General features: G+C 52.7%; 65 non-coding genes across 65 annotated transcripts; 44 read left to right on the top strand and 21 right to left on the bottom strand.

Annotated features, from left to right (window-relative positions):
• Positions 1 to 138: 138 nt before the first annotated feature.
• Positions 139 to 210, bottom strand: Trnap-agg. Its single transcript has one exon. It is a non-coding gene; the product is annotated as a tRNA-Pro (tRNA).
• Positions 211 to 612: 402 nt separating this feature from the next.
• Positions 613 to 685, top strand: Trnav-cac. Its single transcript has one exon. It is a non-coding gene; the product is annotated as a tRNA-Val (tRNA).
• Positions 686 to 843: 158 nt separating this feature from the next.
• On the top strand, positions 844 to 916 carry Trnav-aac. Its single transcript has one exon. It is a non-coding gene; the product is annotated as a tRNA-Val (tRNA).
• Positions 917 to 1,110: 194 nt separating this feature from the next.
• On the bottom strand, positions 1,111 to 1,182 carry Trnap-agg. The gene has a single exon. It is a non-coding gene; the product is annotated as a tRNA-Pro (tRNA).
• Positions 1,183 to 1,584: 402 nt separating this feature from the next.
• Positions 1,585 to 1,657, top strand: Trnav-cac. Its single transcript has one exon. It is a non-coding gene; the product is annotated as a tRNA-Val (tRNA).
• Positions 1,658 to 1,815: 158 nt separating this feature from the next.
• Positions 1,816 to 1,888, top strand: Trnav-aac. Its single transcript has one exon. It is a non-coding gene; the product is annotated as a tRNA-Val (tRNA).
• Positions 1,889 to 2,082: 194 nt separating this feature from the next.
• Positions 2,083 to 2,154, bottom strand: Trnap-agg. Its single transcript has one exon. It is a non-coding gene; the product is annotated as a tRNA-Pro (tRNA).
• Positions 2,155 to 2,556: 402 nt separating this feature from the next.
• Trnav-cac lies at positions 2,557 to 2,629 on the top strand. Its single transcript has one exon. It is a non-coding gene; the product is annotated as a tRNA-Val (tRNA).
• Positions 2,630 to 2,787: 158 nt separating this feature from the next.
• Trnav-aac lies at positions 2,788 to 2,860 on the top strand. The gene has a single exon. It is a non-coding gene; the product is annotated as a tRNA-Val (tRNA).
• Positions 2,861 to 3,054: 194 nt separating this feature from the next.
• Positions 3,055 to 3,127, bottom strand: Trnap-agg. The gene has a single exon. It is a non-coding gene; the product is annotated as a tRNA-Pro (tRNA).
• Positions 3,128 to 3,529: 402 nt separating this feature from the next.
• On the top strand, positions 3,530 to 3,602 carry Trnav-cac. The gene has a single exon. It is a non-coding gene; the product is annotated as a tRNA-Val (tRNA).
• A 158-nt stretch (positions 3,603 to 3,760) lies between these two features.
• On the top strand, positions 3,761 to 3,833 carry Trnav-aac. Its single transcript has one exon. It is a non-coding gene; the product is annotated as a tRNA-Val (tRNA).
• Positions 3,834 to 4,027: 194 nt separating this feature from the next.
• Positions 4,028 to 4,099, bottom strand: Trnap-agg. The gene has a single exon. It is a non-coding gene; the product is annotated as a tRNA-Pro (tRNA).
• A 402-nt stretch (positions 4,100 to 4,501) lies between these two features.
• Positions 4,502 to 4,574, top strand: Trnav-cac. Its single transcript has one exon. It is a non-coding gene; the product is annotated as a tRNA-Val (tRNA).
• A 158-nt stretch (positions 4,575 to 4,732) lies between these two features.
• On the top strand, positions 4,733 to 4,805 carry Trnav-aac. Its single transcript has one exon. It is a non-coding gene; the product is annotated as a tRNA-Val (tRNA).
• A 1,748-nt stretch (positions 4,806 to 6,553) lies between these two features.
• Positions 6,554 to 6,626, top strand: Trnav-cac. The gene has a single exon. It is a non-coding gene; the product is annotated as a tRNA-Val (tRNA).
• A 158-nt stretch (positions 6,627 to 6,784) lies between these two features.
• On the top strand, positions 6,785 to 6,857 carry Trnav-aac. The gene has a single exon. It is a non-coding gene; the product is annotated as a tRNA-Val (tRNA).
• Positions 6,858 to 7,051: 194 nt separating this feature from the next.
• Trnap-agg lies at positions 7,052 to 7,123 on the bottom strand. Its single transcript has one exon. It is a non-coding gene; the product is annotated as a tRNA-Pro (tRNA).
• A 402-nt stretch (positions 7,124 to 7,525) lies between these two features.
• On the top strand, positions 7,526 to 7,598 carry Trnav-cac. Its single transcript has one exon. It is a non-coding gene; the product is annotated as a tRNA-Val (tRNA).
• Positions 7,599 to 7,756: 158 nt separating this feature from the next.
• Trnav-aac lies at positions 7,757 to 7,829 on the top strand. Its single transcript has one exon. It is a non-coding gene; the product is annotated as a tRNA-Val (tRNA).
• A 194-nt stretch (positions 7,830 to 8,023) lies between these two features.
• On the bottom strand, positions 8,024 to 8,095 carry Trnap-agg. The gene has a single exon. It is a non-coding gene; the product is annotated as a tRNA-Pro (tRNA).
• Positions 8,096 to 8,497: 402 nt separating this feature from the next.
• On the top strand, positions 8,498 to 8,570 carry Trnav-cac. The gene has a single exon. It is a non-coding gene; the product is annotated as a tRNA-Val (tRNA).
• Positions 8,571 to 8,728: 158 nt separating this feature from the next.
• Positions 8,729 to 8,801, top strand: Trnav-aac. The gene has a single exon. It is a non-coding gene; the product is annotated as a tRNA-Val (tRNA).
• Positions 8,802 to 8,995: 194 nt separating this feature from the next.
• Positions 8,996 to 9,067, bottom strand: Trnap-agg. Its single transcript has one exon. It is a non-coding gene; the product is annotated as a tRNA-Pro (tRNA).
• A 402-nt stretch (positions 9,068 to 9,469) lies between these two features.
• Positions 9,470 to 9,542, top strand: Trnav-cac. The gene has a single exon. It is a non-coding gene; the product is annotated as a tRNA-Val (tRNA).
• A 158-nt stretch (positions 9,543 to 9,700) lies between these two features.
• Positions 9,701 to 9,773, top strand: Trnav-aac. Its single transcript has one exon. It is a non-coding gene; the product is annotated as a tRNA-Val (tRNA).
• A 194-nt stretch (positions 9,774 to 9,967) lies between these two features.
• Trnap-agg lies at positions 9,968 to 10,039 on the bottom strand. The gene has a single exon. It is a non-coding gene; the product is annotated as a tRNA-Pro (tRNA).
• Positions 10,040 to 10,441: 402 nt separating this feature from the next.
• Positions 10,442 to 10,514, top strand: Trnav-cac. The gene has a single exon. It is a non-coding gene; the product is annotated as a tRNA-Val (tRNA).
• Positions 10,515 to 10,672: 158 nt separating this feature from the next.
• On the top strand, positions 10,673 to 10,745 carry Trnav-aac. Its single transcript has one exon. It is a non-coding gene; the product is annotated as a tRNA-Val (tRNA).
• A 194-nt stretch (positions 10,746 to 10,939) lies between these two features.
• On the bottom strand, positions 10,940 to 11,011 carry Trnap-agg. Its single transcript has one exon. It is a non-coding gene; the product is annotated as a tRNA-Pro (tRNA).
• Positions 11,012 to 11,413: 402 nt separating this feature from the next.
• On the top strand, positions 11,414 to 11,486 carry Trnav-cac. Its single transcript has one exon. It is a non-coding gene; the product is annotated as a tRNA-Val (tRNA).
• A 158-nt stretch (positions 11,487 to 11,644) lies between these two features.
• Trnav-aac lies at positions 11,645 to 11,717 on the top strand. Its single transcript has one exon. It is a non-coding gene; the product is annotated as a tRNA-Val (tRNA).
• A 194-nt stretch (positions 11,718 to 11,911) lies between these two features.
• On the bottom strand, positions 11,912 to 11,983 carry Trnap-agg. The gene has a single exon. It is a non-coding gene; the product is annotated as a tRNA-Pro (tRNA).
• Positions 11,984 to 12,385: 402 nt separating this feature from the next.
• On the top strand, positions 12,386 to 12,458 carry Trnav-cac. The gene has a single exon. It is a non-coding gene; the product is annotated as a tRNA-Val (tRNA).
• A 158-nt stretch (positions 12,459 to 12,616) lies between these two features.
• Positions 12,617 to 12,689, top strand: Trnav-aac. Its single transcript has one exon. It is a non-coding gene; the product is annotated as a tRNA-Val (tRNA).
• A 194-nt stretch (positions 12,690 to 12,883) lies between these two features.
• Positions 12,884 to 12,955, bottom strand: Trnap-agg. Its single transcript has one exon. It is a non-coding gene; the product is annotated as a tRNA-Pro (tRNA).
• Positions 12,956 to 13,357: 402 nt separating this feature from the next.
• Trnav-cac lies at positions 13,358 to 13,430 on the top strand. The gene has a single exon. It is a non-coding gene; the product is annotated as a tRNA-Val (tRNA).
• A 158-nt stretch (positions 13,431 to 13,588) lies between these two features.
• Positions 13,589 to 13,661, top strand: Trnav-aac. Its single transcript has one exon. It is a non-coding gene; the product is annotated as a tRNA-Val (tRNA).
• Positions 13,662 to 13,855: 194 nt separating this feature from the next.
• On the bottom strand, positions 13,856 to 13,927 carry Trnap-agg. The gene has a single exon. It is a non-coding gene; the product is annotated as a tRNA-Pro (tRNA).
• A 402-nt stretch (positions 13,928 to 14,329) lies between these two features.
• Positions 14,330 to 14,402, top strand: Trnav-cac. The gene has a single exon. It is a non-coding gene; the product is annotated as a tRNA-Val (tRNA).
• Positions 14,403 to 14,560: 158 nt separating this feature from the next.
• Positions 14,561 to 14,633, top strand: Trnav-aac. The gene has a single exon. It is a non-coding gene; the product is annotated as a tRNA-Val (tRNA).
• Positions 14,634 to 14,827: 194 nt separating this feature from the next.
• Trnap-agg lies at positions 14,828 to 14,899 on the bottom strand. The gene has a single exon. It is a non-coding gene; the product is annotated as a tRNA-Pro (tRNA).
• Positions 14,900 to 15,301: 402 nt separating this feature from the next.
• On the top strand, positions 15,302 to 15,374 carry Trnav-cac. Its single transcript has one exon. It is a non-coding gene; the product is annotated as a tRNA-Val (tRNA).
• A 158-nt stretch (positions 15,375 to 15,532) lies between these two features.
• On the top strand, positions 15,533 to 15,605 carry Trnav-aac. Its single transcript has one exon. It is a non-coding gene; the product is annotated as a tRNA-Val (tRNA).
• Positions 15,606 to 15,799: 194 nt separating this feature from the next.
• On the bottom strand, positions 15,800 to 15,871 carry Trnap-agg. Its single transcript has one exon. It is a non-coding gene; the product is annotated as a tRNA-Pro (tRNA).
• Positions 15,872 to 16,273: 402 nt separating this feature from the next.
• Trnav-cac lies at positions 16,274 to 16,346 on the top strand. Its single transcript has one exon. It is a non-coding gene; the product is annotated as a tRNA-Val (tRNA).
• Positions 16,347 to 16,504: 158 nt separating this feature from the next.
• Trnav-aac lies at positions 16,505 to 16,577 on the top strand. Its single transcript has one exon. It is a non-coding gene; the product is annotated as a tRNA-Val (tRNA).
• Positions 16,578 to 16,771: 194 nt separating this feature from the next.
• Positions 16,772 to 16,843, bottom strand: Trnap-agg. Its single transcript has one exon. It is a non-coding gene; the product is annotated as a tRNA-Pro (tRNA).
• Positions 16,844 to 17,245: 402 nt separating this feature from the next.
• Trnav-cac lies at positions 17,246 to 17,318 on the top strand. The gene has a single exon. It is a non-coding gene; the product is annotated as a tRNA-Val (tRNA).
• A 158-nt stretch (positions 17,319 to 17,476) lies between these two features.
• Trnav-aac lies at positions 17,477 to 17,549 on the top strand. Its single transcript has one exon. It is a non-coding gene; the product is annotated as a tRNA-Val (tRNA).
• Positions 17,550 to 17,743: 194 nt separating this feature from the next.
• Trnap-agg lies at positions 17,744 to 17,815 on the bottom strand. The gene has a single exon. It is a non-coding gene; the product is annotated as a tRNA-Pro (tRNA).
• Positions 17,816 to 18,217: 402 nt separating this feature from the next.
• Trnav-cac lies at positions 18,218 to 18,290 on the top strand. Its single transcript has one exon. It is a non-coding gene; the product is annotated as a tRNA-Val (tRNA).
• A 158-nt stretch (positions 18,291 to 18,448) lies between these two features.
• On the top strand, positions 18,449 to 18,521 carry Trnav-aac. The gene has a single exon. It is a non-coding gene; the product is annotated as a tRNA-Val (tRNA).
• A 194-nt stretch (positions 18,522 to 18,715) lies between these two features.
• Positions 18,716 to 18,787, bottom strand: Trnap-agg. The gene has a single exon. It is a non-coding gene; the product is annotated as a tRNA-Pro (tRNA).
• A 402-nt stretch (positions 18,788 to 19,189) lies between these two features.
• Positions 19,190 to 19,262, top strand: Trnav-cac. Its single transcript has one exon. It is a non-coding gene; the product is annotated as a tRNA-Val (tRNA).
• Positions 19,263 to 19,420: 158 nt separating this feature from the next.
• Trnav-aac lies at positions 19,421 to 19,493 on the top strand. Its single transcript has one exon. It is a non-coding gene; the product is annotated as a tRNA-Val (tRNA).
• Positions 19,494 to 19,687: 194 nt separating this feature from the next.
• Trnap-agg lies at positions 19,688 to 19,759 on the bottom strand. The gene has a single exon. It is a non-coding gene; the product is annotated as a tRNA-Pro (tRNA).
• A 402-nt stretch (positions 19,760 to 20,161) lies between these two features.
• On the top strand, positions 20,162 to 20,234 carry Trnav-cac. The gene has a single exon. It is a non-coding gene; the product is annotated as a tRNA-Val (tRNA).
• Positions 20,235 to 20,392: 158 nt separating this feature from the next.
• Trnav-aac lies at positions 20,393 to 20,465 on the top strand. The gene has a single exon. It is a non-coding gene; the product is annotated as a tRNA-Val (tRNA).
• A 194-nt stretch (positions 20,466 to 20,659) lies between these two features.
• Trnap-agg lies at positions 20,660 to 20,731 on the bottom strand. The gene has a single exon. It is a non-coding gene; the product is annotated as a tRNA-Pro (tRNA).
• A 402-nt stretch (positions 20,732 to 21,133) lies between these two features.
• Positions 21,134 to 21,206, top strand: Trnav-cac. Its single transcript has one exon. It is a non-coding gene; the product is annotated as a tRNA-Val (tRNA).
• A 158-nt stretch (positions 21,207 to 21,364) lies between these two features.
• On the top strand, positions 21,365 to 21,437 carry Trnav-aac. Its single transcript has one exon. It is a non-coding gene; the product is annotated as a tRNA-Val (tRNA).
• A 194-nt stretch (positions 21,438 to 21,631) lies between these two features.
• Trnap-agg lies at positions 21,632 to 21,703 on the bottom strand. Its single transcript has one exon. It is a non-coding gene; the product is annotated as a tRNA-Pro (tRNA).
• Positions 21,704 to 22,105: 402 nt separating this feature from the next.
• Trnav-cac lies at positions 22,106 to 22,178 on the top strand. The gene has a single exon. It is a non-coding gene; the product is annotated as a tRNA-Val (tRNA).
• Positions 22,179 to 22,336: 158 nt separating this feature from the next.
• Positions 22,337 to 22,409, top strand: Trnav-aac. Its single transcript has one exon. It is a non-coding gene; the product is annotated as a tRNA-Val (tRNA).
• Positions 22,410 to 22,467: the final 58 nt, after the last annotated feature.

Genomic DNA, 22,467 nt, shown 5'->3' with positions numbered 1-22,467 from the left:
GAACCCTTCGTAATCGCCTTCACGCGTTGGATCAGAGTGTCAATTGCTCACATCGAATAAGAAATTCATTTGATATTGACGGCGAGCTTTTTGCGCTGACTCAGCCACTGACGTGCGATCAGTTTGCACAAAACGCTAGGGCTCGTCCGGGATTTGAACCCGGGACCTCCTGCACCCTAAGCAGGAATCATACCCCTAGACCAACGAGCCCTGCGACACGGCGAATGCCAATTATTGCAGTCCCTCGACGTGGTCCAGGGTGACCTGGGGGTCTCGTGTACGCTGGCGGGATGGGGGCGCCGCGAATTCCCGCGGTCGGCGGCCTTCCTGGGCTATTGGTACCTTCATGTAGAGCTGCCGCTGGGCTCGCACTGCCTGCTGCTGAGAAAGTGATTGCTTTTGCTGATATGACTTGCAATAACGACTGCGCGAAACGCCGCTATCTCGTTAGGGGTGCTACGGCAGACACCCTCTCGAGCACCCCGAAGACTTCTTGAGCCCTCGGCTGTGATGGGTTCCAGGCTGACAAAAGAACTGTCGTGTGTGCATTCGCGGACGAGAGAAAGGCTGAGGCAAGTTCGAGTGAACAAGGATGGACTGCTCGGGTCCGTCGTTTCCGTAGTGTAGCGGTTATCACGTCTGCTTCACACGCAGAAGGTCCCCGGTTCGATCCCGGGCGGGAACAGAATTTTCCTGCCTCTGTCGTATTGTCCTCCAATGAGCCACGTCGTGTGTGGATCTGCTGCATGTCTCTTCGTTTTGCAAGTACCACATTTATTGAATTTTTTAGTTACGATGGCAACATCACTACAAGTTGTCTGTGAAGTAAGGTGCACACAAGCAGTTTCCGTGGTGTAGCGGTTATCACGTCTGCCTAACACGCAGAAGGTCCCCGGTTCGATCCCAGGCGGAAACACTTTTTCATCACTTTAAGCAAGACTTACTAACATGCATCTGCTACCATCTGTACCCGAACCCTTCGTAATCGCCTTCACGCGTTGGATCAGAGTGTCAATTGCTCACATCGAATAAGAAATTCATTTGATATTGACGGCGAGCTTTTTGCGCTGACTCAGCCACTGACGTGCGATCAGTTTGCACAAAACGCTAGGGCTCGTCCGGGATTTGAACCCGGGACCTCCTGCACCCTAAGCAGGAATCATACCCCTAGACCAACGAGCCCTGTGACACGGCGAATGCCAATTATTGCAGTCCCTCGACGTCGTCCAGGGTGACCTGGGGGTCTCGTGTACGCTGGCGGGATGGGGGCGCCGCGAATTCCCGCGGTCGGCGGCCTTCCTGGGCTATTGGTACCTTCATGTAGAGCTGCCGCTGGGCTCGCACTGCCTGCTGCTGAGAAAGTGATTGCTTTTGCTGATATGACTTGCAATAACGACTGCGCGAAACGCCGCTATCTCGTTAGGGGTGCTACGGCAGACACCCTCTCGAGCACCCCGAAGACTTCTTGAGCCCTCGGCTGTGATGGGTTCCAGGCTGACAAAAGAACTGTCGTGTGTGCATTCGCGGACGAGAGAAAGGCTGAGGCAAGTTCGAGTGAACAAGGATGGACTGCTCGGCTCCGTCGTTTCCGTAGTGTAGCGGTTATCACGTCTGCTTCACACGCAGAAGGTCCCCGGTTCGATCCCGGGCGGGAACAGAATTTTCCTGCCTCTGTCGTATTGTCCTCCAATGAGCCACGTCGTGTGTGGATCTGCTGCATGTCTCTTCGTTTTGCAAGTACCACATTTATTGAATTTTTTAGTTACGATGGCAACATCACTACAAGTTGTCTGTGAAGTAAGGTGCACACAAGCAGTTTCCGTGGTGTAGCGGTTATGACGTCTGCCTAACACGCAGAAGGTCCCCGGTTCGATCCCGGGCGGAAACACTTTTTCATCACTTTAAGCAAGACTTACTAACATGCATCTGCTACCATCTGTACCCGAACCCTTCGTAATCGCCTTCACGCGTTGGATCAGAGTGTCAATTGCTCACATCGAATAAGAAATTCATTTGATATTGACGGCGAGCTTTTTGCGCTGACTCAGCCACTGACGTGCGATCAGTTTGCACAAAACGCTACGGCTCGCCCGGGATTTGAACCCGGGACCTCCTGCACCCTAAGCAGGAATCATACCCCTAGACCAACGAGCCCTGTGACACGGCGAATGCCAATTATTGCAGTCCCTCGACGTCGTCCAGGGTGACCTGGGGGTCTCGTGTACGCTGGCGGGATGGGGGCGCCGCGAATTCCCGCGGTCGGCGGCCTTCCTGGGCTATTGGTACCTTCATGTAGAGCTGCCGCTGGGCTCGCACTGCCTGCTGCTGAGAAAGTGATTGCTTTTGCTGATATGACTTGCAATAACGACTGCGCGAAACGCCGCTATCTCGTTAGGGGTGCTACGGCAGACACCCTCTCGAGCACCCCGAAGACTTCTTGAGCCCTCGGCTGTGATGGGTTCCAGGCTGACAAAAGAACTGTCGTGTGTGCATTCGCGGACGAGAGAAAGGCTGAGGCAAGTTCGAGTGAACAAGGATGGACTGCTCGGGTCCGTCGTTTCCGTAGTGTAGCGGTTACCACGTCTGCTTCACACGCAGAAGGTCCCCGGTTAGATCCCGGGCGGGAACAGAATTTTCCTGCCTCTGTCGTATTGTCCTCCAATGAGCCACGTCGTGTGTGGATCTGCTGCATGTCTCTTCGTTTTGCAAGTACCACATTTATTGAATTTTTTAGTTACGATGGCAACATCACTACAAGTTGTCTGTGAAGTAAGGTGCACACAAGCAGTTTCCGTGGTGTAGCGGTTATCACGTCTGCCTAACACGCAGAAGGTCCCCGGTTCGATCCCGGGCGGAAACACTTTTTCATCACTTTAAGCAAGACTTACTAACATGCATCTGCTACCATCTGTACCCGAACCCTTCGTAATCGCCTTCACGCGTTGGATCAGAGTGTCAATTGCTCACATCGAATAAGAAATTCATTTGATATTGACGGCGAGCTTTTTGCGCTGACTCAGCCACTGACGTGCGATCAGTTTGCACAAAACGCTAGGGCTCGTCCGGGATTTGAACCCGGGACCTCCTGCACCCTAAGCAGGAATCTCTACCCCTAGACCAACGAGCCCTGTGACACGGCGAATGCCAATTATTGCAGTCCCTCGACGTCGTCCAGGGTGACCTGGGGGTCTCGTGTACGCTGGCGGGATGGGGGCGCCGCGAATTCCCGCGGTCGGCGGCCTTCCTGGGCTATTGGTACCTTCATGTAGAGCTGCCGCTGGGCTCGCACTGCCTGCTGCTGAGAAAGTGATTGCTTTTGCTGATATGACTTGCAATAACGACTGCGCGAAACGCCGCTATCTCGTTAGGGGTGCTACGGCAGACACCCTCTCGAGCACCCCGAAGACTTCTTGAGCCCTCGGCTGTGATGGGTTCCAGGCTGACAAAAGAACTGTCGTGTGTGCATTCGCGGACGAGAGAAAGGCTGAGGCAAGTTCGAGTGAACAAGGATGGACTGCTCGGGTCCGTCGTTTCCGTAGTGTAGCGGTTATCACGTCTGCTTCACACGCAGAAGGTCCCCGGTTCGATCCCGGGCGGGAACAGAATTTTCCTGCCTCTGTCGTATTGTCCTCCAATGAGCCACGTCGTGTGTGGATCTGCTGCATGTCTCTTCGTTTTGCAAGTACCACATTTATTGAATTTTTTAGTTACGATGGCAACATCACTACAAGTTGTCTGTGAAGTAAGGTGCACACAAGCAGTTTCCGTGGTGTAGCGGTTATCACGTCTGCCTAACACGCAGAAGGTCCCCGGTTCGATCCCGGGCGGAAACACTTTTTCATCACTTTAAGCAAGACTTACTGACATGCATCTGCTACCATCTGTACCCGAACCCTTCGTAATCGCCTTCACGCGTTGGATCAGAGTGTCAATTGCTCACATCGAATAAGAAATTCATTTGATATTGACGGCGAGCTTTTTGCGCTGACTCAGCCACTGACGTGCGATCAGTTTGCACAAAACGCTAGGGCTCGTCCGGGATTTGAACCCGGGACCTCCTGCAACCTAAGCAGGAATCATACCCCTAGACCAACGAGCCCTGTGACACGGCGAATGCCAATTATTGCAGTCCCTCGACGTGGTCCAGGGTGACCTGGGGGTCTCGTGTACGCTGGCGGGATGGGGGCGCCGCGAATTCCCGCGGTCGGCGGCCTTCCTGGGCTATTGGTACCTTCATGTAGAGCTGCCGCTGGGCTCGCACTGCCTGCTGCTGAGAAAGTGATTGCTTTTGCTGATATGACTTGCAATAACGACTGCGCGAAACGCCGCTATCTCGTTAGGGGTGCTACGGCAGACACCCTCTCGAGCACCCCGAAGACTTCTTGAGCCCTCGGCTGTGATGGGTTCCAGGCTGACAAAAGAACTGTCGTGTGTGCATTCGCGGACGAGAGAAAGGCTGAGGCAAGTTCGAGTGAACAAGGATGGACTGCTCGGGTCCGTCGTTTCCGTAGTGTAGCGGTTATCACGTCTGCTTCACACGCAGAAGGTCCCCGGTTCGATCCCGGGCGGGAACAGAATTTTCCTGCCTCTGTCGTATTGTCCTCCAATGAGCCACGTCGTGTGTGGATCTGCTGCATGTCTCTTCGTTTTGCAAGTACCACATTTATTGAATTTTTTAGTTACGATGGCAACATCACTACAAGTTGTCTGTGAAGTAAGGTGCACACAAGCAGTTTCCGTGGTGTAGCGGTTATCACGTCTGCCTAACACGCAGAAGGTCCCCGGTTCGATCCCGGGCGGAAACACTTTTTCATCACTTTAAGCAAGACTTACTAACATGCATCTGCTACCATCTGTACCCGAACCCTTCGTAATCGCCTTCACGCGTTGGATCAGAGTGTCAATTGCTCACATCGAATAAGAAATTCATTTGATATTGACGGCGAGCTTTTTGCGCTGACTCAGCCACTGACGTGCGATCAGTTTGCACAAAACGCTAGGGCTCGTCCGGGATTTGAACCCGGGACCTCCTGCACCCTAAGCAGGAATCATACCCCTTTTTTTTTTTTTTTTTTTTGAAACAAAAATACTCTTATTTATTCAGGAAACAACCAACTAATACAACAACACTAGACAAATAAACAGTGTTTATACTTACTATCAACATCTTTAACTTTCAAGAAACTTAACATTGCAAAGTAGTTCCATTGACATAAATGTTACAGACTCAGATCTTCAACAAATACTTTTTTATATAAAAATATTTCTTTTGTTACAGCTGAAATGACTAGGAATTAGTGACAAATATATTCACTTAACTCATAATCCCAAGGATAGAATCAAGACATGCTAAATAGTACCAAATATTTGGACTCACTATAAATACATTGGTATTTGTTGAATTGTGTGGTCCATACCATAATGCATCACAATGACAGAACGTGAACACTTGAGTAATAGGTTTTCAAACTGAGTAATATCTGCCTGACACTTTCATGCATACTTTAATTTAAGAAAAAAACCCAGTTCCTGCTGGTTAATAAATGCATGGCCTCTCTTTCTACATAAGACGGTATATTGGAGAACTTCGCTGATATGGTAACTTGGAGAATGCATCTCACCTCCTTAATTGCTACCTCCCAGCTTCATTGTGAACTTCCGTATCAGCTAGAATGCTGAGCCGCTGCTGTAGAGCACTACTTAAGCGATGAAGACTTCGAGCGGACTTGTTGGCAGATTGTTCAACGTTCTGCATGTACTCAGAAAGTTCCTGGACCTGTATTGAAAAGCGTTTGGTACTGCTTGTAAGTTTCTAGTCTGTGGCACTTCTGATGCATGTCATAAAGGTGTTTTAACATGAATATTAATACAGTGAAACCACAAGATACCAGAAAAATGGAAAGGGTGTTGGGTAAACGTCGTCTCAAAAACATTGTGCCGACGATGCCACATTTTTCCTGGGCTATTCCAGTCAACTGTTTGCTTTACTCCTTATTCGCCTACTTTATAAGGAAATAACAGCCGTTTTCTTCGAGACATTGACTCATGACACTTCATCTAACGTCTCAATCTTTCGCCGTCTGTCGACTACTTCACACACGCACATCCTTCGAAACCCTTTGCACAACTGCACCCCCTAGACCAACGAGCCCTGTGACACGGCGAATGCCAATTATTGCAGTCCCTCGACGTCGTCCAGGGTGACCTGGGGGTCTCGTGTACGCTGGCGGGATGGGGGCGCCGCGAATTCCCGCGGTCGGCGGCCTTCCTGGGCTATTGGTACCTTCATGTAGAGCTGCCGCTGGGCTCGCACTGCCTGCTGCTGAGAAAGTGATTGTTTTTGCTGATATGACTTGCAATAACGACTGCGCGAAACGCCGCTATCTCGTTAGGGGTGCTACGGCAGACACCCTCTCGAGCACCCCGAAGACTTCTTGAGCCCTCGGCTGTGATGGGTTCCAGGCTGACAAAAGAACTGTCGTGTGTGCATTCGCGGACGAGAGAAAGGCTGAGGCAAGTTCGAGTGAACAAGGATGGACTGCTCGGGTCCGTCGTTTCCGTAGTGTAGCGGTTATCACGTCTGCTTCACACGCAGAAGGTCCCCGGTTCGATCCCGGGCGGGAACAGAATTTTCCTGCCTCTGTCGTATTGTCCTCCAATGAGCCACGTCGTGTGTGGATCTGCTGCATGTCTCTTCGTTTTGCAAGTACCACATTTATTGAATTTTTTAGTTACGATGGCAACATCACTACAAGTTGTCTGTGAAGTAAGGTGCACACAAGCAGTTTCCGTGGTGTAGCGGTTATCACGTCTGCCTAACACGCAGAAGGTCCCCGGTTCGATCCCGGGCGGAAACACTTTTTCATCACTTTAAGCAAGACTTACTAACATGCATCTGCTACCATCTGTACCCGAACCCTTCGTAATCGCCTTCACGCGTTGGATCAGAGTGTCAATTGCTCACATCGAATAAGAAATTCATTTGATATTGACGGCGAGCTTTTTGCGCTGACTCAGCCACTGACGTGCGATCAGTTTGCACAAAACGCTAGGGCTCGCCCGGGATTTGAACCCGGGACCTCCTGCACCCTAAGCAGGAATCATACCCCTAGACCAACGAGCCCTGTGACACGGCGAATGCCAATTATTGCAGTCCCTCGACGTCGTCCAGGGTGACCTGGGGGTCTCGTGTACGCTGGCGGGATGGGGGCGCCGCGAATTCCCGCGGTCGGCGGCCTTCCTGGGCTATTGGTACCTTCATGTAGAGCTGCCGCTGGGCTCGCACTGCCTGCTGCTGAGAAAGTGATTGCTTTTGCTGATATGACTTGCAATAACGACTGCGCGAAACGCCGCTATCTCGTTAGGGGTGCTACGGCAGACACCCTCTCGAGCACCCCGAAGACTTCTTGAGCCCTCGGCTGTGATGGGTTCCAGGCTGACAAAAGAACTGTCGTGTGTGCATTCGCGGACGAGAGAAAGGCTGAGGCAAGTTCGAGTGAACAAGGATGGACTGCTCGGGTCCGTCGTTTCCGTAGTGTAGCGGTTATCACGTCTGCTTCACACGCAGAAGGTCCCCGGTTAGATCCCGGGCGGGAACAGAATTTTCCTGCCTCTGTCGTATTGTCCTCCAATGAGCCACGTCGTGTGTGGATCTGCTGCATGTCTCTTCGTTTTGCAAGTACCACATTTATTGAATTTTTTAGTTACGATGGCAACATCACTACAAGTTGTCTGTGAAGTAAGGTGCACACAAGCAGTTTCCGTGGTGTAGCGGTTATCACGTCTGCCTAACACGCAGAAGGTCCCCGGTTCGATCCCGGGCGGAAACACTTTTTCATCACTTTAAGCAAGACTTACTAACATGCATCTGCTACCATCTGTACCCGAACCCTTCGTAATCGCCTTCACGCGTTGGATCAGAGTGTCAATTGCTCACATCGAATAAGAAATTCATTTGATATTGACGGCGAGCTTTTTGCGCTGACTCAGCCACTGACGTGCGATCAGTTTGCACAAAACGCTAGGGCTCGCCCGGGATTTGAACCCGGGACCTCCTGCACCCTAAGCAGGAATCATACCCCTAGACCAACGAGCCCTGTGACACGGCGAATGCCAATTATTGCAGTCCCTCGACGTCGTCCAGGGTGACCTGGGGGTCTCGTGTACGCTGGCGGGATGGGGGCGCCGCGAATTCCCGCGGTCGGCGGCCTTCCTGGGCTATTGGTACCTTCATGTAGAGCTGCCGCTGGGCTCGCACTGCCTGCTGCTGAGAAAGTGATTGCTTTTGCTGATATGACTTGCAATAACGACTGCGCGAAACGCCGCTATCTCGTTAGGGGTGCTACGGCAGACACCCTCTCGAGCACCCCGAAGACTTCTTGAGCCCTCGGCTGTGATGGGTTCCAGGCTGACAAAAGAACTGTCGTGTGTGCATTCGCGGACGAGAGAAAGGCTGAGGCAAGTTCGAGTGAACAAGGATGGACTGCTCGGGTCCGTCGTTTCCGTAGTGTAGCGGTTATCACGTCTGCTTCACACGCAGAAGGTCCCCGGTTAGATCCCGGGCGGGAACAGAATTTTCCTGCCTCTGTCGTATTGTCCTCCAATGAGCCACGTCGTGTGTGGATCTGCTGCATGTCTCTTCGTTTTGCAAGTACCACATTTATTGAATTTTTTAGTTACGATGGCAACATCACTACAAGTTGTCTGTGAAGTAAGGTGCACACAAGCAGTTTCCGTGGTGTAGCGGTTATCACGTCTGCCTAACACGCAGAAGGTCCCCGGTTCGATCCCGGGCGGAAACACTTTTTCATCACTTTAAGCAAGACTTACTAACATGCATCTGCTACCATCTGTACCCGAACCCTTCGTAATCGCCTTCACGCGTTGGATCAGAGTGTCAATTGCTCACATCGAATAAGAAATTCATTTGATATTGACGGCGAGCTTTTTGCGCTGACTCAGCCACTGACGTGCGATCAGTTTGCACAAAACGCTAGGGCTCGTCCGGGATTTGAACCCGGGACCTCCTGCACCCTAAGCAGGAATCATACCCCTAGACCAACGAGCCCTGTGACACGGCGAATGCCAATTATTGCAGTCCCTCGACGTCGTCCAGGGTGACCTGGGGGTCTCGTGTACGCTGGCGGGATGGGGGCGCCGCGAATTCCCGCGGTCGGCGGCCTTCCTGGGCTATTGGTACCTTCATGTAGAGCTGCCGCTGGGCTCGCACTGCCTGCTGCTGAGAAAGTGATTGCTTTTGCTGATATGACTTGCAATAACGACTGCGCGAAACGCCGCTATCTCGTTAGGGGTGCTACGGCAGACACCCTCTCGAGCACCCCGAAGACTTCTTGAGCCCTCGGCTGTGATGGGTTCCAGGCTGACAAAAGAACTGTCGTGTGTGCATTCGCGGACGAGAGAAAGGCTGAGGCAAGTTCGAGTGAACAAGGATGGACTGCTCGGGTCCGTCGTTTCCGTAGTGTAGCGGTTATCACGTCTGCTTCACACGCAGAAGGTCCCCGGTTCGATCCCGGGCGGGAACAGAATTTTCCTGCCTCTGTCGTATTGTCCTCCAATGAGCCACGTCGTGTGTGGATCTGCTGCATGTCTCTTCGTTTTGCAAGTACCACATTTATTGAATTTTTTAGTTACGATGGCAACATCACTACAAGTTGTCTGTGAAGTAAGGTGCACACAAGCAGTTTCCGTGGTGTAGCGGTTATCACGTCTGCCTAACACGCAGAAGGTACCCGGTTCGATCCCGGGCGGAAACACTTTTTCATCACTTTAAGCAAGACTTACTAACATGCATCTGCTACCATCTGTACCCGAACCCTTCGTAATCGCCTTCACGCGTTGGATCAGAGTGTCAATTGCTCACATCGAATAAGAAATTCATTTGATATTGACGGCGAGCTTTTTGCGCTGACTCAGCCACTGACGTGCGATCAGTTTGCACAAAACGCTAGGGCTCGCCCGGGATTTGAACCCGGGACCTCCTGCACCCTAAGCAGGAATCATACCCCTAGACCAACGAGCCCTGTGACACGGCGAATGCCAATTATTGCAGTCCCTCGACGTCGTCCAGGGTGACCTGGGGGTCTCGTGTACGCTGGCGGGATGGGGGCGCCGCGAATTCCCGCGGTCGGCGGCCTTCCTGGGCTATTGGTACCTTCATGTAGAGCTGCCGCTGGGCTCGCACTGCCTGCTGCTGAGAAAGTGATTGCTTTTGCTGATATGACTTGCAATAACGACTGCGCGAAACGCCGCTATCTCGTTAGGGGTGCTACGGCAGACACCCTCTCGAGCACCCCGAAGACTTCTTGAGCCCTCGGCTGTGATGGGTTCCAGGCTGACAAAAGAACTGTCGTGTGTGCATTCGCGGACGAGAGAAAGGCTGAGGCAAGTTCGAGTGAACAAGGATGGACTGCTCGGGTCCGTCGTTTCCGTAGTGTAGCGGTTATCACGTCTGCTTCACACGCAGAAGGTCCCCGGTTAGATCCCGGGCGGGAACAGAATTTTCCTGCCTCTGTCGTATTGTCCTCCAATGAGCCACGTCGTGTGTGGATCTGCTGCATGTCTCTTCGTTTTGCAAGTACCACATTTATTGAATTTTTTAGTTACGATGGCAACATCACTACAAGTTGTCTGTGAAGTAAGGTGCACACAAGCAGTTTCCGTGGTGTAGCGGTTATCACGTCTGCCTAACACGCAGAAGGTCCCCGGTTCGATCCCGGGCGGAAACACTTTTTCATCACTTTAAGCAAGACTTACTAACATGCATCTGCTACCATCTGTACCCGAACCCTTCGTAATCGCCTTCACGCGTTGGATCAGAGTGTCAATTGCTCACATCGAATAAGAAATTCATTTGATATTGACGGCGAGCTTTTTGCGCTGACTCAGCCACTGACGTGCGATCAGTTTGCACAAAACGCTAGGGCTCGTCCGGGATTTGAACCCGGGACCTCCTGCACCCTAAGCAGGAATCATACCCCTAGACCAACGAGCCCTGTGACACGGCGAATGCCAATTATTGCAGTCCCTCGACGTCGTCCAGGGTGACCTGGGGGTCTCGTGTACGCTGGCGGGATGGGGGCGCCGCGAATTCCCGCGGTCGGCGGCCTTCCTGGGCTATTGGTACCTTCATGTAGAGCTGCCGCTGGGCTCGCACTGCCTGCTGCTGAGAAAGTGATTGCTTTTGCTGATATGACTTGCAATAACGACTGCGCGAAACGCCGCTATCTCGTTAGGGGTGCTACGGCAGACACCCTCTCGAGCACCCCGAAGACTTCTTGAGCCCTCGGCTGTGATGGGTTCCAGGCTGACAAAAGAACTGTCGTGTGTGCATTCGCGGACGAGAGAAAGGCTGAGGCAAGTTCGAGTGAACAAGGATGGACTGCTCGGGTCCGTCGTTTCCGTAGTGTAGCGGTTATCACGTCTGCTTCACACGCAGAAGGTCCCCGGTTCGATCCCGGGCGGGAACAGAATTTTCCTGCCTCTGTCGTATTGTCCTCCAATGAGCCACGTCGTGTGTGGATCTGCTGCATGTCTCTTCGTTTTGCAAGTACCACATTTATTGAATTTTTTAGTTACGATGGCAACATCACTACAAGTTGTCTGTGAAGTAAGGTGCACACAAGCAGTTTCCGTGGTGTAGCGGTTATCACGTCTGCCTAACACGCAGAAGGTACCCGGTTCGATCCCGGGCGGAAACACTTTTTCATCACTTTAAGCAAGACTTACTAACATGCATCTGCTACCATCTGTACCCGAACCCTTCGTAATCGCCTTCACGCGTTGGATCAGAGTGTCAATTGCTCACATCGAATAAGAAATTCATTTGATATTGACGGCGAGCTTTTTGCGCTGACTCAGCCACTGACGTGCGATCAGTTTGCACAAAACGCTAGGGCTCGCCCGGGATTTGAACCCGGGACCTCCTGCACCCTAAGCAGGAATCATACCCCTAGACCAACGAGCCCTGTGACACGGCGAATGCCAATTATTGCAGTCCCTCGACGTCGTCCAGGGTGACCTGGGGGTCTCGTGTACGCTGGCGGGATGGGGGCGCCGCGAATTCCCGCGGTCGGCGGCCTTCCTGGGCTATTGGTACCTTCATGTAGAGCTGCCGCTGGGCTCGCACTGCCTGCTGCTGAGAAAGTGATTGCTTTTGCTGATATGACTTGCAATAACGACTGCGCGAAACGCCGCTATCTCGTTAGGGGTGCTACGGCAGACACCCTCTCGAGCACCCCGAAGACTTCTTGAGCCCTCGGCTGTGATGGGTTCCAGGCTGACAAAAGAACTGTCGTGTGTGCATTCGCGGACGAGAGAAAGGCTGAGGCAAGTTCGAGTGAACAAGGATGGACTGCTCGGGTCCGTCGTTTCCGTAGTGTAGCGATTATCACGTCTGCTTCACACGCAGAAGGTCCCCTGTTAGATCCCGGGCGGGAACAGAATTTTCCTGCCTCTGTCGTATTGTCCTCCAATGAGCCACGTCGTGTGTGGATCTGCTGCATGTCTCTTCGTTTTGCAAGTACCACATTTATTGAATTTTTTAGTTACGATGGCAACATCACTACAAGTTGTCTGTGAAGTAAGGTGCACACAAGCAGTTTCCGTGGTGTAGCGGTTATCACGTCTGCCTAACACGCAGAAGGTCCCCGGTTCGATCCCGGGCGGAAACACTTTTTCATCACTTTAAGCAAGACTTACTAACATGCATCTGCTACCATCTGTACCCGAACCCTTCGTAATCGCCTTCACGCGTTGGATCAGAGTGTCAATTGCTCACATCGAATAAGAAATTCATTTGATATTGACGGCGAGCTTTTTGCGCTGACTCAGCCACTGACGTGCGATCAGTTTGCACAAAACGCTAGGGCTCGTCCGGGATTTGAACCCGGGACCTCCTGCACCCTAAGCAGGAATCATACCCCTAGACCAACGAGCCCTGTGACACGGCGAATGCCAATTATTGCAGTCCCTCGACGTCGTCCAGGGTGACCTGGGGGTCTCGTGTACGCTGGCGGGATGGGGGCGCCGCGAATTCCCGCGGTCGGCGGCCTTCCTGGGCTATTGGTACCTTCATGTAGAGCTGCCGCTGGGCTCGCACTGCCTGCTGCTGAGAAAGTGATTGCTTTTGCTGATATGACTTGCAATAACGACTGCGCGAAACGCCGCTATCTCGTTAGGGGTGCTACGGCAGACACCCTCTCGAGCACCCCGAAGACTTCTTGAGCCCTCGGCTGTGATGGGTTCCAGGCTGACAAAAGAACTGTCGTGTGTGCATTCGCGGACGAGAGAAAGGCTGAGGCAAGTTCGAGTGAACAAGGATGGACTGCTCGGGTCCGTCGTTTCCGTAGTGTAGCGGTTATCACGTCTGCTTCACACGCAGAAGGTCCCCGGTTCGATCCCGGGCGGGAACAGAATTTTCCTGCCTCTGTCGTATTGTCCTCCAATGAGCCACGTCGTGTGTGGATCTGCTGCATGTCTCTTCGTTTTGCAAGTACCACATTTATTGAATTTTTTAGTTACGATGGCAACATCACTACAAGTTGTCTGTGAAGTAAGGTGCACACAAGCAGTTTCCGTGGTGTAGCGGTTATCACATCTGCCTAACACGCAGAAGGTACCCGGTTCGATCCCGGGCGGAAACACTTTTTCATCACTTTAAGCAAGACTTACTAACATGCATCTGCTACCATCTGTACCCGAACCCTTCGTAATCGCCTTCACGCGTTGGATCAGAGTGTCAATTGCTCACATCGAATAAGAAATTCATTTGATATTGACGGCGAGCTTTTTGCGCTGACTCAGCCACTGACGTGCGATCAGTTTGCACAAAACGCTAGGGCTCGTCCGGGATTTGAACCCGGGACCTCCTGCACCCTAAGCAGGAATCATACCCCTAGACCAACGAGCCCTGTGACACGGCGAATGCCAATTATTGCAGTCCCTCGACGTCGTCCAGGGTGACCTGGGGGTCTCGTGTACGCTGGCGGGATGGGGGCGCCGCGAATTCCCGCGGTCGGCGGCCTTCCTGGGCTATTGGTACCTTCATGTAGAGCTGCCGCTGGGCTCGCACTGCCTGCTGCTGAGAAAGTGATTGCTTTTGCTGATATGACTTGCAATAACGACTGCGCGAAACGCCGCTATCTCGTTAGGGGTGCTACGGCAGACACCCTCTCGAGCACCCCGAAGACTTCTTGAGCCCTCGGCTGTGATGGGTTCCAGGCTGACAAAAGAACTGTCGTGTGTGCATTCGCGGACGAGAGAAAGGCTGAGGCAAGTTCGAGTGAACAAGGATGGACTGCTCGGCTCCGTCGTTTCCGTAGTGTAGCGGTTATCACGTCTGCTTCACACGCAGAAGGTCCCCGGTTCGATCCCGGGCGGGAACAGAATTTTCCTGCCTCTGTCGTATTGTCCTCCAATGAGCCACGTCGTGTGTGGATCTGCTGCATGTCTCTTCGTTTTGCAAGTACCACATTTATTGAATTTTTTAGTTACGATGGCAACATCACTACAAGTTGTCTGTGAAGTAAGGTGCACACAAGCAGTTTCCGTGGTGTAGCGGTTATCACGTCTGCCTAACACGCAGAAGGTCCCCGGTTCGATCCCGGGCGGAAACACTTTTTCATCACTTTAAGCAAGACTTACTAACATGCATCTGCTACCATCTGTACCCGAACCCTTCGTAATCGCCTTCACGCGTTGGATCAGAGTGTCAATTGCTCACATCGAATAAGAAATTCATTTGATATTGACGGCGAGCTTTTTGCGCTGACTCAGCCACTGACGTGCGATCAGTTTGCACAAAACGCTAGGGCTCGTCCGGGATTTGAACCCGGGACCTCCTGCACCCTAAGCAGGAATCATACCCCTAGACCAACGAGCCCTGTGACACGGCGAATGCCAATTATTGCAGTCCCTCGACGTCGTCCAGGGTGACCTGGGGGTCTCGTGTACGCTGGCGGGATGGGGGCGCCGCGAATTCCCGCGGTCGGCGGCCTTCCTGGGCTATTGGTACCTTCATGTAGAGCTGCCGCTGGGCTCGCACTGCCTGCTGCTGAGAAAGTGATTGCTTTTGCTGATATGACTTGCAATAACGACTGCGCGAAACGCCGCTATCTCGTTAGGGGTGCTACGGCAGACACCCTCTCGAGCACCCCGAAGACTTCTTGAGCCCTCGGCTGTGATGGGTTCCAGGCTGACAAAAGAACTGTCGTGTGTGCATTCGCGGACGAGAGAAAGGCTGAGGCAAGTTCGAGTGAACAAGGATGGACTGCTCGGGTCCGTCGTTTCCGTAGTGTAGCGGTTATCACGTCTGCTTCACACGCAGAAGGTCCCCGGTTCGATCCCGGGCGGGAACAGAATTTTCCTGCCTCTGTCGTATTGTCCTCCAATGAGCCACGTCGTGTGTGGATCTGCTGCATGTCTCTTCGTTTTGCAAGTACCACATTTATTGAATTTTTTAGTTACGATGGCAACATCACTACAAGTTGTCTGTGAAGTAAGGTGCACACAAGCAGTTTCCGTGGTGTAGCGATTATCACGTCTGCCTAACACGCAGAAGGTCCCCGGTTCGATCCCGGGCGGAAACACTTTTTCATCACTTTAAGCAAGACTTACTAACATGCATCTGCTACCATCTGTACCCGAACCCTTCGTAATCGCCTTCACGCGTTGGATCAGAGTGTCAATTGCTCACATCGAATAAGAAATTCATTTGATATTGACGGCGAGCTTTTTGCGCTGACTCAGCCACTGACGTGCGATCAGTTTGCACAAAACGCTAGGGCTCGTCCGGGATTTGAACCCGGGACCTCCTGCACCCTAAGCAGGAATCATACCCCTAGACCAACGAGCCCTGTGACACGGCGAATGCCAATTATTGCAGTCCCTCGACGTCGTCCAGGGTGACCTGGGGGTCTCGTGTACGCTGGCGGGATGGGGGCGCCGCGAATTCCCGCGGTCGGCGGCCTTCCTGGGCTATTGGTACCTTCATGTAGAGCTGCCGCTGGGCTCGCACTGCCTGCTGCTGAGAAAGTGATTGCTTTTGCTGATATGACTTGCAATAACGACTGCGCGAAACGCCGCTATCTCGTTAGGGGTGCTACGACAGACACCCTCTCGAGCACCCCGAAGACTTCTTGAGCCCTCGGCTGTGATGGGTTCCAGGCTGACAAAAGAACTGTCGTGTGTGCATTCGCGGACGAGAGAAAGGCTGAGGCAAGTTCGAGTGAACAAGGATGGACTGCTCGGGTCCGTCGTTTCCGTAGTGTAGCGGTTATCACGTCTGCTTCACACGCAGAAGGTCCCCGGTTCGATCCCGGGCGGGAACAGAATTTTCCTGCCTCTGTCGTATTGTCCTCCAATGAGCCACGTCGTGTGTGGATCTGCTGCATGTCTCTTCGTTTTGCAAGTACCACATTTATTGAATTTTTTAGTTACGATGGCAACATCACTACAAGTTGTCTGTGAAGTAAGGTGCACACAAGCAGTTTCCGTGGTGTAGCGGTTATCACGTCTGCCTAACACGCAGAAGGTCCCCGGTTCGATCCCGGGCGGAAACACTTTTTCATCACTTTAAGCAAGACTTACTAACATGCATCTGCTACCATCTGTACCCGAACCCTTCGTAATCGCCTTCACGCGTTGGATCAGAGTGTCAATTGCTCACATCGAATAAGAAATTCGTTTGATATTGACGGCGAGCTTTTTGCGCTGACTCAGCCACTGACGTGCGATCAGTTTGCACAAAACGCTAGGGCTCGTCCGGGATTTGAACCCGGGACCTCCTGCACCCTAAGCAGGAATCATACCCCTAGACCAACGAGCCCTGTGACACGGCGAATGCCAATTATTGCAGTCCCTCGACGTCGTCCAGGGTGACCTGGGGGTCTCGTGTACGCTGGCGGGATGGGGGCGCCGCGAATTCCCGCGGTCGGCGGCCTTCCTGGGCTATTGGTACCTTCATGTAGAGCTGCCGCTGGGCTCGCACTGCCTGCTGCTGAGAAAGTGATTGCTTTTGCTGATATGACTTGCAATAACGACTGCGCGAAACGCCGCTATCTCGTTAGGGGTGCTACGGCAGACACCCTCTCGAGCACCCCGAAGACTTCTTGAGCCCTCGGCTGTGATGGGTTCCAGGCTGACAAAAGAACTGTCGTGTGTGCATTCGCGGACGAGAGAAAGGCTGAGGCAAGTTCGAGTGAACAAGGATGGACTGCTCGGGTCCGTCGTTTCCGTAGTGTAGCGGTTATCACGTCTGCTTCACACGCAGAAGGTCCCCGGTTCGATCCCGGGCGGGAACAGAATTTTCCTGCCTCTGTCGTATTGTCCTCCAATGAGCCACGTCGTGTGTGGATCTGCTGCATGTCTCTTCGTTTTGCAAGTACCACATTTATTGAATTTTTTAGTTACGATGGCAACATCACTACAAGTTGTCTGTGAAGTTAGGTGCACACAAGCAGTTTCCGTGGTGTAGCGGTTATCATGTCTGCCTAACACGCAGAAGGTCCCCGGTTCGATCCCGGGCGGAAACAATTTTTCATCACTTTAAGCAAGACTTACTAACATGCATCTGCTACCATCTGTACCCGAACCCTTCGTAATCGCCTTCACGCGTTGGATCAGAGTGTCAATTGCTCACATCGAATAAGAAATTCATTTGATATTGACGGCGAGCTTTTTGCGCTGACTCAGCCACAGACGTGCGATCAGTTTGCACAAAACGCTAGGGCTCGTCCGGGATTTGAACCGGGGACCTCCTGCACCCTAAGCAGGAATCATACCCCTAGACCAACGAGCCCTGTGACACGGCGAATGCCAATTATTGCAGTCCCTCGACGTCGTCCAGGGTGACCTGGGGGTCTCGTGTACGCTGGCGGGATGGGGGCGCCGCGAATTCCCGCGGTCGGCGGCCTTCCTGGGCTATTGGTACCTTCATGTAGAGCTGCCGCTGGGCTCGCACTGCCTGCTGCTGAGAAAGTGATTGCTTTTGCTGATATGACTTGCAATAACGACTGCGCGAAACGCCGCTATCTCGTTAGGGGTGCTACGGCAGACACCCTCTCGAGCACCCCGAAGACTTCTTGAGCCCTCGGCTGTGATGGGTTCCAGGCTGACAAAAGAACTGTCGTGTGTGCATTCGCGGACGAGAGAAAGGCTGAGGCAAGTTCGAGTGAACAAGGATGGACTGCTCGGGTCCGTCGTTTCCGTAGTGTAGCGGTTATCACGTCTGCTTCACACGCAGAAGGTCCCCGGTTCGATCCCGGGCGGGAACAGAATTTTCCTGCCTCTGTCGTATTGTCCTCCAATGAGCCACGTCGTGTGTGGATCTGCTGCATGTCTCTTCGTTTTGCAAGTACCACATTTATTGAATTTTTTAGTTACGATGGCAACATCACTACAAGTTGTCTGTGAAGTAAGGTGCACACAAGCAGTTTCCGTGGTGTAGCGGTTATCACGTCTGCCTAACACGCAGAAGGTCCCCGGTTCGATCCCGGGCGGAAACACTTTTTCATCACTTTAAGCAAGACTTACTAACATGCATCTGCTACCATCTGTACCCGAACCCTTCGTAATCGCCTTCACGCGTTGGATCAGAGTGTCAATTGCTCACATCGAATAAGAAATTCATTTGATATTGACGGCGAGCTTTTTGCGCTGACTCAGCCACTGACGTGCGATCAGTTTGCACAAAACGCTAGGGCTCGTCCGGGATTTGAACCCGGGACCTCCTGCACCCTAAGCAGGAATCATACCCCTAGACCAACGAGCCCTGTGACACGGCGAATGCCAATTATTGCAGTCCCTCGACGTCGTCCAGGGTGACCTGGGGGTCTCGTGTACGCTGGCGGGATGGGGGCGCCGCGAATTCCCGCGGTCGGCGGCCTTCCTGGGCTATTGGTACCTTCATGTAGAGCTGCCGCTGGGCTCGCACTGCCTGCTGCTGAGAAAGTGATTGCTTTTGCTGATATGACTTGCAATAACGACTGCGCGAAACGCCGCTATCTCGTTAGGGGTGCTACGGCAGACACCCTCTCGAGCACCCCGAAGACTTCTTGAGCCCTCGGCTGTGATGGGTTCCAGGCTGACAAAAGAACTGTCGTGTGTGCATTCGCGGACGAGAGAAAGGCTGAGGCAAGTTCGAGTGAACAAGGATGGACTGCTCGGGTCCGTCGTTTCCGTAGTGTAGCGGTTATCACGTCTGCTTCACACGCAGAAGGTCCCCGGTTCGATCCCGGGCGGGAACAGAATTTTCCTGCCTCTGTCGTATTGTCCTCCAATGAGCCACGTCGTGTGTGGATCTGCTGCATGTCTCTTCGTTTTGCAAGTACCACATTTATTGAATTTTTTAGTTACGATGGCAACATCACTACAAGTTGTCTGTGAAGTAAGGTGCACACAAGCAGTTTCCGTGGTGTAGCGGTTATCATGTCTGCCTAACACGCAGAAGGTCCCCGGTTCGATCCCGGGCGGAAACAATTTTTCATCACTTTAAGCAAGACTTACTAACATGCATCTGCTACCATCTGTACCCGAACCCTTCGTAATCGCCTTCACGCGTTGGATCAGAGTGTCAATTGCTCACATCGAATAAGAAATTCATTTGATATTGACGGCGAGCTTTTTGCGCTGACTCAGCCACAGACGTGCGATCAGTTTGCACAAAACGCTAGGGCTCGTCCGGGATTTGAACCGGGGACCTCCTGCACCCTAAGCAGGAATCATACCCCTAGACCAACGAGCCCTGTGACACGGCGAATGCCAATTATTGCAGTCCCTCGACGTCGTCCAGGGTGACCTGGGGGTCTCGTGTACGCTGGCGGGATGGGGGCGCCGCGAATTCCCGCGGTCGGCGGCCTTCCTGGGCTATTGGTACCTTCATGTAGAGCTGCCGCTGGGCTCGCACTGCCTGCTGCTGAGAAAGTGATTGCTTTTGCTGATATGACTTGCAATAACGACTGCGCGAAACGCCGCTATCTCGTTAGGGGTGCTACGGCAGACACCCTCTCGAGCACCCCGAAGACTTCTTGAGCCCTCGGCTGTGATGGGTTCCAGGCTGACAAAAGAACTGTCGTGTGTGCATTCGCGGACGAGAGAAAGGCTGAGGCAAGTTCGAGTGAACAAGGATGGACTGCTCGGGTCCGTCGTTTCCGTAGTGTAGCGGTTATCACGTCTGCTTCACACGCAGAAGGTCCCCGGTTCGATCCCGGGCGGGAACAGAATTTTCCTGCCTCTGTCGTATTGTCCTCCAATGAGCCACGTCGTGTGTGGATCTGCTGCATGTCTCTTCGTTTTGCAAGTACCACATTTATTGAATTTTTTAGTTACGATGGCAACATCACTACAAGTTGTCTGTGAAGTAAGGTGCACACAAGCAGTTTCCGTGGTGTAGCGGTTATCACGTCTGCCTAACACGCAGAAGGTCCCCGGTTCGATCCCGGGCGGAAACACTTTTTCATCACTTTAAGCAAGACTTACTAACATGCATCTGCTACCATCTGTACCCGAACCCTTCGTAATCGCCTTCACGCGTTGGATCAGAGTGTCAATTGCTCACATCGAATAAGAAATTCGTTTGATATTGACGGCGAGCTTTTTGCGCTGACTCAGCCACTGACGTGCGATCAGTTTGCACAAAACGCTAGGGCTCGTCCGGGATTTGAACCCGGGACCTCCTGCACCCTAAGCAGGAATCATACCCCTAGACCAACGAGCCCTGTGACACGGCGAATGCCAATTATTGCAGTCCCTCGACGTCGTCCAGGGTGACCTGGGGGTCTCGTGTACGCTGGCGGGATGGGGGCGCCGCGAATTCCCGCGGTCGGCGGCCTTCCTGGGCTATTGGTACCTTCATGTAGAGCTGCCGCTGGGCTCGCACTGCCTGCTGCTGAGAAAGTGATTGCTTTTGCTGATATGACTTGCAATAACGACTGCGCGAAACGCCGCTATCTCGTTAGGGGTGCTACGGCAGACACCCTCTCGAGCACCCCGAAGACTTCTTGAGCCCTCGGCTGTGATGGGTTCCAGGCTGACAAAAGAACTGTCGTGTGTGCATTCGCGGACGAGAGAAAGGCTGAGGCAAGTTCGAGTGAACAAGGATGGACTGCTCGGGTCCGTCGTTTCCGTAGTGTAGCGGTTATCACGTCTGCTTCACACGCAGAAGGTCCCCGGTTCGATCCCGGGCGGGAACAGAATTTTCCTGCCTCTGTCGTATTGTCCTCCAATGAGCCACGTCGTGTGTGGATCTGCTGCATGTCTCTTCGTTTTGCAAGTACCACATTTATTGAATTTTTTAGTTACGATGGCAACATCACTACAAGTTGTCTGTGAAGTAAGGTGCACACAAGCAGTTTCCGTGGTGTAGCGGTTATCACGTCAGCCTAACACGCAGAAGGTCCCCGGTTCGATCCCGGGCGGAAACACTTTTTCATCACTTTAAGCAAGACTTACTAACATGCATCTGCTACCATCTGTACCCGAACCCTTCGTAATCGCCTTCACGCGTTGGATCAGAGTGTCAATTGCTCACATCGAATAAGAAATTCATTTGATATTGACGGCGATCTTTTTGCTCTGACTCAGCCACTGACGTGCGATCAGTTTGCACAAAACGCTAGGGCTCGTCCGGGATTTGAACCCGGGACCTCCTGCACCCTAAGCAGGAATCATACCCCTAGACCAACGAGCCCTGTGACACGGCGAATGCCAATTATTGCAGTCCCTCGACGTGGTCCAGGGTGACCTGGGGGTCTCGTGTACGCTGGCGGGATGGGGGCGCCGCGAATTCCCGCGGTCGGCGGCCTTCCTGGGCTATTGGTACCTTCATGTAGAGCTGCCGCTGGGCTCGCACTGCCTGCTGCTGAGAAAGTGATTGCTTTTGCTGATATGACTTGCAATAACGACTGCGCGAAACGCCGCTATCTCGTTAGGGGTGCTACGGCAGACACCCTCTCGAGCACCCCGAAGACTTCTTGAGCCCTCGGCTGTGATGGGTTCCAGGCTGACAAAAGAACTGTCGTGTGTGCATTCGCGGACGAGAGAAAGGCTGAGGCAAGTTCGAGTGAACAAGGATGGACTGCTCGGCTCCGTCGTTTCCGTAGTGTAGCGGTTATCACGTCTGCTTCACACGCAGAAGGTCCCCGGATCGATCCCGGGCGGGAACAGAATTTTCCTGCCTCTGTCGTATTGTCCTCCAATGAGCCACGTCGTGTGTGGATCTGCTGCATGTCTCTTCGTTTTGCAAGTACCACATTTATTGAATTTTTTAGTTACGATGGCAATATCACTACAAGTTGTCTGTGAAGTAAGGTGCACACAAGCAGTTTCCGTGGTGTAGCGGTTATCACGTCTGCCTAACACGCAGAAGGTCCCCGGTTCGATCCCGGGCGGAAACACTTTTTCATCACTTTAAGCAAGACTTACTAACATGCATCTGCTACCATCTGTACCCGA

This window comes from Schistocerca piceifrons, chromosome 2 (assembly GCF_021461385.2).
Source record: "Schistocerca piceifrons isolate TAMUIC-IGC-003096 chromosome 2, iqSchPice1.1, whole genome shotgun sequence".
NCBI lineage: Eukaryota > Metazoa > Arthropoda > Insecta > Orthoptera > Acrididae > Schistocerca > Schistocerca piceifrons.
The sequence above is the reverse complement of the archived record's forward strand: the minus strand, read 5'-3'. Positions and strand labels throughout refer to the sequence as shown.